The sequence below is a fragment of the Saccoglossus kowalevskii genome, chromosome 21, assembly GCF_978046115.1.
Source record: "Saccoglossus kowalevskii chromosome 21, keSacKowa6.1, whole genome shotgun sequence".
NCBI classification, from domain to species: domain Eukaryota; kingdom Metazoa; phylum Hemichordata; class Enteropneusta; family Harrimaniidae; genus Saccoglossus; species Saccoglossus kowalevskii.
In genome coordinates, this window is record NC_140661.1 from 15,390,426 (window position 1) to 15,401,330 (window position 10,905).

Below are 10,905 nucleotides of genomic sequence, written 5' to 3' on the forward strand. Positions count from 1 at the left end.
AAATGTGAAAGAAAATAACTAAAACCGCTACAATAATGTGTATGTGATTTTCTTACAAAATCTGTGGTGAGCGCACGACTACAGCGTGGCATTCGATCTATATCTCGTTGAATTGTAGTAAATTAATTGCCTCCAAGTGAACTTCAAACATATAAAGATATAAGTAATTCTTAGGTTAGTTGTGTTCAACGTTCAGTCAGTGGGATAATAGAATCATGCACCTCCCAAGGACTGGGATAGGATTACCCACAGGAGTTGATAATTTATTGTAACGCACGAACCGCATCACCACAAACTAAAAAAAGAAAGCTTTACGTGTTCAGAGTAGATACAAGAAAACTCAAATTAGTGGATGTATTATTCCGCTTCACGTACGTGTTCGTGGTGAGTACCTATAGACTATAGAAAATATTCCAAATTTATTTACTACATTATGGTATATTGTATAATCGATTATCGTATACACATAAAACATGCTGAAAAATTTAGATGCAACAGCTATGTTGAATTGAATGCTTGTTAAAATATTCCTGGAAAATATAGTTTGAGGTACTTGAAACACATAAGTTTCTCGGATTATTCAAGGCGGTTGCAGTAAACAACATGTTCTCGGGCTGCGATCGCGTATTAACGTAATGTTTATCAATAAGTAGATGGCCTGTGTCACGATATTTTCGGGAATTGTTCAGATATTATATATAATAACTGAAACATTGTATGACTAGAGTGGATATGAACGATAGCTAACCTTGATGTTGATGCGATTGCACGCTGACAGCAGCATTTTTCTAAATTAAACTAGAGACAAATGTGTGTAACGTTTTGTCAGTTAGATGTTCGCTCTAGATTATTTTAAACATGTGCGCCTCAGGTTTATTTATGACTGTGATGTGTTTATTGTTGGTCCGGGCGATTCCAACAACATTTGTTGTTGTCTTTGTTTGGCACTTGTCGTTTGCCGATGATTGAAATCTCGTTACCATTCCTATTCACTTTATATTGTAAATCTGTCTTAAACTCTTGAGACTAATTGTTCTTCATCAGAACCAAAACGTGACTTAGTGAAATACTTACGCGATTACCATGCCAAATCTAAAACAAGTGCAATTGAGTTAATGGTAGCATAGTGGTTGTCGCATCGGACTCATAACTGGTATGTGGTTTCTGAGACAAAATGCACTATTTGTCAGCACACGTACTACCATCCGTGCATGAAAAAGGTGAAAAAAAGACAACAGTAATTTTCAATGTCCGGAACTATCGTCTGCTACAAAAATATATTATAAACAACAAATATCTAAACATAGTCATGGTTTCCGCCGTCGATGAAATGTATTGTATCATTAGAAGTTGTCGTAAACATGACAAGAATCCATAAAATATTTATCATCGATTAATCATAATTATAATTATAATAATATTGACATTAAGTTAAAATTACATATACCTTGTATATACTTCATTTTGTTAATTGCAAACTAGTTTGTTCAACGTTTGCAAAAATCGATATGCGAATCATGAACAAATATTCGTTTATTTCTTTCGAAAACCACCATAAACATATTAGTACGTTATTCGAAGTTGGTATTTTATGTCCATTTCAGGAATGTGTTCCCTAGAACTGAATTGTTTGTTCTGTTACAATCATCATCATCGTGTCAGTAAAATATACGTGTAATCATAGATTGAATTTCAATGTAATAACTCATTTGAAAGCGTGATCGTCTGGAAAGAAGACAGGTCATTACGGAAATCTATCACCCACTCCTGTTTTGTAATCCTTTTTCCAGAATAACTGTCTACTATTCCAACTAAAATCAACGAATCTGGTTAGTGACGTTAAGTGGTACAAAATGCAGATGTGAGTCTCAAACAGGGATATAAAACAACATGTTAAGAATGTTTACTTGCGTTGGGTGGCGACAAACACGTTATACTGTACTATTACAGTGACAGAGTTCAGCTTTAAACAGAGGTGAACATTTTGTTTTATAAATAAAGCCAATCGAAATCAATCATAACAATTATATTAACATTCAAGCAAACTGATCGATCGCGCCATGGCCGTTTCATCAAAATAAAAAGTACGAGTTAAAAATTAAAACCAAGAAAATCGTGATATGGTCATTCAAATAGGATCACGTTTATTATTGTCATTTAAAGGAAATTGCTTGTGCATACACATACCTGCTGCAATCAATATAGACAAAGTAATTGTCTGTACTAATTGATCATAAAGATCACGCGATGTATCTTTATGACACTTTGTATGATTGGTTCAACTAAATTATTACAGAAGTTCTAATTCGTCGCATCAACATCTTGGTGCTTCCAATCGAATGTGCATTTTTACAGGAATCCGATCACGAAAAAGAAATCTTAGTGGTCGCGTAAACTCGTACGTAATTATAACGTAATTATCTCTGTATGTGAATTAATTTGCGATTAAAATTTAAACGTATGAAGATTCGATGAAGGTCATTGCTATATTGAGGGAAGTTGCAATCGATATAAAAGTCGGTGTCCATGATTGGCTTTGAGCTGAAAAGAACCGACCCAAGCAAATGTATTTTGATTGTAATATGGCGAAGTACAAGAATGCAATGTTTGCTAACATTTACACTGTGCTAATCTTTGATAAAAAGTAAAAAAATAATACATAAAATGATATGGCACGATAGACAAATAGATGAGTTCCAAAACTAATTAATCAGTGCCGACTCACAGCGCGATTTGTAATTATAAGCGCTTTTCCTATTTGCACGTGATTGTTGCTCGTCGACGTCATTCGTTAGTTCGAGTCTGGAGAGGTACACTAAATACCATCTTGCGAAATATTATTTACACAAAAATTAGTTATGTTCAAAAATCTTGTATTTTCCAAATTACAGGCATAATTTGCATAAATCTGCTCGGTAGATGTCTTTGGGGAATTGTTTACTGATCATGTAATTGTTGTGTTGTGTTGTTGTATTGTATTACATTAAGTCATACGTATGTATAATATATGTTAGGATCATTTATATTTGTTTACAGAAGACTCATTGAACAATTGTGCTTATGTATGCATATAATAATTACATATTTTGCATATTCCTACCAGACCAATAGAAACATAACATGAAAATGAATGCGATACAAACTGCATTGTTGGCATATTTATTAAACTGTTAAAATATTGTAAAACTCAAAATGATACTGGAAATATTGATCCACATTAATAAATCCAAGGTACTAGTAATATATCATATCACATGACTTAAACTATAGATCGGCAATGACTTTATGCGAGTTCACAATAACAGTCATAATTATGCAAATGATTAAAAAATATTTTCTAAAATTGTCATCAAGGAGAGCTAGATACTAGTGGACATACACAGCGTTTACTCTTTCAAATACAAGATTTTCTGATTTCCATGTTACAATCTATTTTTGTATTAACGGGTTCGGGATCAAAACAGTCGAATGTTTATTTCTTTCAAATGTTTTTGTTTACAATGTTTTTGTAAATATGTTTCCACCTGAAGTATCTGAATAAAAAAACATGATAGTCGCTTTTCATATGGGGGTTAAATCATTGTATTGTTTAGGCGAATGAACCGACAACAAATCCCCACCAAATAAAAGTAACATTACATAATCTGACACTTATTTAGAACATTTCAAACAAAATACTTGGTGAAATAAGCTTTCGTGAAGTTTAATTTTTCATATGGTTTATTACTGGTTTATTTTAGAAATGTTACGTTTGTAATAAAGACGATTACTAGGATTACTGTAGTTTTGCTATGTTATAGTTGGTATATAACAGAGAAATATGACCAAACATTTGCCAAAAAACAGTGATGTGTACTTCATGTTACATGCCATTCCTGCTGTGATATTAAATGTGATCGAAAAACTTGCGTATTGCCTCTATTTCATAATAACAATCAAAGAAAGCTTAGAAAGAACTCCCGTGTGCTGAGAGTTTTGGAGACACATTACAAATTAATTCAAAATTACTTATACTTGAGATGTTGATGGAATAGCTGAAAACTAATTATGCAAATAAGGTAACTAATATGAACAGATTTAAGTGTAAAACTAATAAGGTCTGCACAATGTACCAAGTTTCATTGAAATGTGATTAGAACCAAAAAAATATTAATTATTATACTAATTAGAGAATTAATATGAACAGATTTTAACCCAAAATTAATCAGGCTGTCTATTGTTCTAGAGAATTTATGTACTAAGTTTTATTCAAATGTGATGATCAATACTTGAGATATCAGTATTAAATAATTATGTTAATTAGGTGATTAAGAAGCATAAATATTTACCAAAAACTAATATGGTGCATAGTCTTAGGTTCATTGAAATGTGATGGGTACTCTTTAAAAGTTTCAATGAAATCCAATGAGTGGTTTTTAGACATCATAGAACAGCAAAAAATTAACTAGTTATGCAAATTAGGTAATTAATAGGCACAATTATTTATCCCAAAATTAATCAGGTCTCTGCATAGTCCTAGAATATCTATGTCGCAAATCTCATTAAAATGTGATGATTAGTACTTGAGATATCAGGTGAAAAGCTGAAAATTAACTAATTATGCTAATAAGGTGATTAATATGCACAAATATTTACCCAAAAACTAATTAGGTCTCTGCACAGTCCTCAAGTAACTATGTACCAAGTTTCATTGAAACGTGATCATTACTACTCGAAATATCAAAAGCTGAAAATTAATTAATTATGCAAATTAGGTAATTAATATGTACTGATATTACCCTAAAAACTATCAGGTATGTGCAGTGTCCCAAGTTTTATTGAAATGTTATGATTAGTACTTGAGATATTAGTGGAAAAGCCGAAAATTGATTAATCATTATGTAAATTAGGTAATTAATAATATTAACAGATTTTTATCCAAAACTAATCAAATCTACGCATTAGTTCAGAGCATCCATGTGCCAAGTTTCATTGAAATCCAATGAGTGGTTCTTCAAAAATCAGTGGAACAGTCTTGGAACAGCTAAAAATCAGCTAATTATCATGCAAATTAGGTAATTAATATTCATAGATTTTTACCAAAACCTAATCAACTCTGCGCACTAGTTCAGAGCATCTATGTACCAAGTTTCACCAAAATTTGATTAGTGGTTCTTGAGATAACGGTGGAACAAAAAAAGTGACATACATACAAACATTAATATCAGTGAAAACCGTCTTTATCTGCGCACTCCTCACAAGGCGAATACGAGCATGGTAGTGAAACACATGACCATGGATGCATGTCACGAGTATTTGATGTGCGCAAAGTATGATTTTTACGGAGATCTGAAACCATACAAATTGGGTCCTGTCACGCCATGTATTCGAAACATTGGCAATTGGAATGTGAAACTCTTACTCGGGAGAGTTATACTGATTCGTATGGAGATAGTGAGACAATGCTAGTCTGCTAAAGCGTGAAATTCAACGTGTCTTTGAAACATGACAGTCTAGAAAAGCTGTGTTAGAATGTAGTAACCGCAATCTGATTAAAATCTGATGTAGTGTACGGGCTTTAATTATTTTGGCTATCAACTTATTTTAATTTTATTTGTTATTACTTTTGTTATTAATGCCTTTTTATTTTATTATTTTACTTTGATTTTGATTTTTTTTAATTCCGCCCTACATACATCTGATCCGACGCCTACGTAAGTCCCGTTCAAATCTCGCGTAAGTAACAGCCAATCACAGGCCCCCTTTTATACAAGCTGTCGGTTGCTTACTTTTCAGTGTAGCGATACTCTACTGGCAATCTTTCTGTACATTATATTTTGCCCACTTGAATAAACCATTAATAGAAAATTGCTAGTATATTTTTATTTACAAAAGAAATTCCACAGCATTTTACAATTTTTGTCATTACATTGAATATTTTGTTCACTTCCAACAAATGTGTACACTTCCTCAGGCTGATACATCTTCGCCAGCCAAGGTTCGTTTATTCAGTCATCGCTTCAATTTTACATCAAACACTGAGCATAATTATCTAGAATGGAAGCAATAAAATAAGTAAATCGTAATGATTAGAACACTGTAAACAGCTATAGTAAACAATGCAAATTTTAAATTGTATAACGGTCAGCGGCCCACGGCATCGACGCAGAAAATTGGAGCAAAAAAATATTTCCTGATCAATTGCGATGTGTTCCAAATAAAAAATATTTTATTCCAGTCCAAATCAGCTCAATTACTTTAATAAAGAGTTATTGTATAATGTACAAAATGTTGATACATTTTGATGAATATTTACAGCTACGGCTTCAATACCGTAGACGGTTTTGACCCGATCGTCAACAAAACATCACCCGTCTCCAGGGCAAGCGACAGGAAAAAGACACCGGTGTTCGGTCGAACCGGTGGAAACAAAATCGTCACTCCCAGAATAACTACGCAAAATAACGATCTAAACTCGAACCATTCGAGCCACAATATAAACATAAAAAAATGACTTTCGTTGCATTTGACAATGATAAACTTACCGAAAAGCCGTGTTCTTCTCGGTCGCTAACGTCGGTATAATCCGCCATTTTATTTGAGTGTGTTTGCCACCTGACTCTGCCCAGTGACGTCATCATGTGCGCTATAGAAGAAGGTCTGTGATTCGTTGACTAAAATCGTCGACAGTGGGTCTCGTTGAAATCTCGTTACATAGGCATCGGCTCAGATGTATGTAGGGCGGAATTTAAAAAAAAATCACAAAATCAAAATCAAAGTAAAATTATAAAATAAAAAGGCATTAATAACAAAAGTAATAAAACATAAAATTAAAATAAGTTTATAGCCAAAATAATTAAAGCCCGTACACTACATCAGATTTTAATCAGATTGGTAGTAACCGATGTGAGTGTTTTTAAATAGACAAAAAATCATGTTTGGAATTTAATGTGGTTAGTCTCAACTATTCTTCAATGTGCAGTACGAGTATATGTGCAGAAGTTCTGCGACGACAATATTAACTACTAATTTTGTTTCGATAACGACATAGTTTTCAACGCGTATGCTAAGGAATAATGCAACAACATATTCAAGCCCACGTGGTAACACGTAGGCATTCGTGTGTATTACTCTAATTAGCACATGATATAATATTTTATAATTGATTACCATATTCACACAATACGTGTTCATAAATCACAGTTATGTGAATAACGATTTAATGTATTAAACAATAATTTCCCATGAAGTAAACAAAAAAATAAACATCTTAAATTGTTCTTAAAAGTATAATTCCAGGTCCGTACAACGGACAAGTTGTTGGATTCTTATTGTAGTTGAGTAGTGTTAACCTAGTTCTCAATTTGCGAAGATTTCAGATTTATGAACAGGTGGGTAGTATGTGTCACGATGGTTTTCGGGAATTGTTCAGATAGTAAATGTCATTAAAACAGTGAATAACTAGGGTAGATACTAACCTTAATGTCGATATGTTTACACACTGTCAGAATCATTCTATATTAAACTGAAGCCTAATGCGTGTGACGTTTAATCAGTGAGATGCTCGCTCATCCAAGTCTAAGTTTTAAACACAGACACGACGTTTTTCTTTCAGCAGCATGAGCGTGGTGTATTGTGGGTACAGGCTCACGTGACTCATTGATTTCACCGTATCTATTGTGAAGGACTTACACGGAATTAGATACGAAACGCGATTTCAACGACTTTTTTGTTATCTTTGTCTGGCGCTCAATGCATGTCGTGTGGCGATGCTTTGAATCTCGTTACAGTTTTCATTTACTCTATGCCGTACGTCTGTCTTTAACTTTCGACAATAATTGACTAAATGCTCGCCGTCCAAACGAAAACGTGGTTTTGTGAAAGCTTTGTGAGATTGCCATACCTTATTTAAGACAATAACATTTACTAAGTTGAATCACAGTCCCACAGGTGTCATGTCAATAGAGGTATTTTACCATTGGAAGTTTACGCGTGCTTGCCGGGAACCATATTTATTTCCTCGTTTGTCGCAGTTCGCAGTAATTCATCAGTTAATTATTTCTCCTAATAGTCGATATTTGACACGTCAAAACATGAATATATTTGGTGATTTCTTTGGAAAACCACCCTAAGCATATAATGAATACGTTATTCGAAGTTATGTTATGTCAGTTTTGGGAATGTTTTTTTTTTTTCTGGGACAGGGGATTTTTTTTAAATCTTGAATTGAATTTCAAAGTGAAAACTCAATTTAACTCGAAAGCTTCTGGAAAAAAATGAATTGTAATAGTAACATCTTGCTTACACGTTTGTTGATGTGTATATTGTGGATATGCGTCACAAACAGTGATACAAGGCAATACCACACAATTGATGATTCCTATTCCATTATATGGGATTGAGTTGTAAACTGATGTGAAGTGTCGTGTTTTAGAAGTCCATGTGTGATTAAATATAATCTACTCTAAAAGTAATATATCACATCGTTATAATTACATCAATTATATGGCAAGGTGATCTATCCCGTTGTAGTTGTTTTCAAAATTAGTCGAAATGAAAAGTAATTTGTCCAATATGCTCGACTTATAGTAATTGTCAATTAAAGGATATTGGCTGTGACTACACATATCTTTTACAATTAATATGGTCAAAGTAATTGTCTGTATCAATTGAGTAAATGACATGTCTAATGAGCACGCGGTGTTTCTTTGATAGAACTAACTGACTTAATATTTTTTTCTTTATTCTAGAAGCTCTGATTCGTCACATCAATACCTTGGCGCTTTCAATCAGATATTGCAATTATCCCAAGAGTCAGATCACGTGACGGAAATCTTGTGGTCGTGTGAATTCGTCCGCATTAATCTAAGTACGTTAAATTGACGCAACTAACACGAAACGTACGATGTTCCAACGAGAGTTACTGCTATTTTGCGTTCAGCATTAATGCTGGGAACCGTAGTTGGCTTTGGGACAGAATGAATCGACCTAAGCAAATGTATATGTATGTACTGTGGTATGATATCCTCGGGGGCGGAGCTAGGTCATAGACGTTCCACGTTGCTAAAACGCGCACCACTGTACATGCATTTGTATGGGCTCTGTGCACGCTGCTGTGGAACGACGGTCGAGCCGGTGAAAATTCGAGAAAACAACGCAAACTCAACTTCGAAGTAATCCTGAACAACCAAATTTATATATGTTACACACGTAGAGCTAATCTTGTTACACTGCTTAGGGGAGTCTCAACAACCATTCCAAAGTACCGTTTTCTGCGAATTGTTGGTCTTCGTTTTCACCGCGATGGTTGCCAGGCGGTGAAAATGCCCGGATGTCCGCCCCCCGAGGATAAGCGATAATATTAATATTTTCATTTTCGAACAGCGCCATCTACCGTCGACACTGCAGTGTAGCACGGCCATACAATATATACAAGTACATTACGCTTTTTAAATGAGTATTTCATTGCAATAGCGATTTAATATTCAAAGTATTTAATATTTTTATGAATTTGATTCACATAAAACATGTTAAATTGTAACAGTTTGATATAAATTTTCTAAAATCACAAACAATATTTCGTAGGCTTGTGTAAAAATGGGTATGTAATGTATTTACTATTTTTACTTTTCGTGCATCTTTTGTTTTGGGCTCAGTTTGTGTGTCTTGTTAAGGCCTCAAGTAGAACATGTTAATCCGCACGTCTTAATAGGGAAGTGCTTCTCATATGACATATAAAATACAATAGACAGGAAGTCTATAACTATTGTTACCGGAATGGTTTTTCTTTTAAATTCACAGTTATAGATAACGGAACATGTATAAAATATATACTTACAAATGTCATCTTCATTGTGAAATAAAAGTTGGGAAATAAGTAACCTCGATAAAATACTCGGACCTCATACATTTTTAGGTTTATACCTAATACGACTTGGTTGGGTCGACATCAAGAACAATCGGAAATCAACAAGGCGTTGTTATTAAAATCTGTATCTTACAGTAGTGAAAGCAACTATTTAGGTGAGTTGAGTATGTATTTCATAAATTCCGTTTAATACAAGTATATATCATACATTTATATTATATTATATATATTACATTTAAACAGCAATTACAAGTGTAAACAAATATTCATCAGATGAATGGCAACAACCAAAGTCGCCTTTCTCAAGTCCACAGAAAAAAAATCAACTGGGGATTCTAAATTATTAACAAAATGGCTGAAAAACGCAACTCCTCGCTTTATTCACAAAATGAAACGATAGGTGGCGCTATTCACTGGTCACCGCAGATTTGGATAATATTCGCTACCAGAGCAAAATTCTCAGCAAACAACATTATGTCATTAAAACATTATAAGTATTAGTATGTTTAATTATCTCAATTACGCGTTTCATTATATATGAATATGATTACGGGCACAACTGCGCATGGGCTCTAAATTAACGGTACGTACAGTAAATTCAAAGTATATTTACAGAATGTGTGTTGGCTGCATAAACATGTTTATACCTTGGAATTGGGACATGTCTGTACCTGACATTGAAGTACATTCACTTTATATCCTTCAGTTCTACGCGAGTACTGATTATCGTGTTTCATATTGTTCATGTCTTGAAGGTCATAATATCCAAGATACTGGTATTTGGTAAGTATTCAACGTGTAGTGGCACTATTATACCCAGTTATGGACTGTTATTCCTCAGCTCCTGAGAGCGAGATTATTTGTAGATATGTTGGCGATCGCCGCTGTGTCTGCGGAAGTATTATGGGAGATTGCATGATGGGAGTGAAAAGTCTTTTGATCAGTAAGATAATTTTAGAAAAGTGAAAACTAGAGTGATTGTGAAATAAAGGTTGGTTTTAAATATAAAATATCATGGAAACTGGATGAAATAATGGAAGGAAATTGAACGGGTATGA

At 33.7% G+C, this 10,905-nt stretch overlaps 1 long non-coding RNA gene across 1 annotated transcript; it reads right to left on the reverse strand.

Annotated features, from left to right (window-relative positions):
* Positions 1 to 5,847: 5,847 nt before the first annotated feature.
* On the reverse strand, positions 5,848 to 6,859 carry LOC144342882 (uncharacterized). The gene is made up of 2 exons (XR_013418842.2): positions 6,525 to 6,859; positions 5,848 to 6,031 (listed from the first exon to the last, which is right to left on the reverse strand). It is a non-coding gene; the product is annotated as an uncharacterized LOC144342882 (long non-coding RNA).
* Positions 6,860 to 10,905: the final 4,046 nt, after the last annotated feature.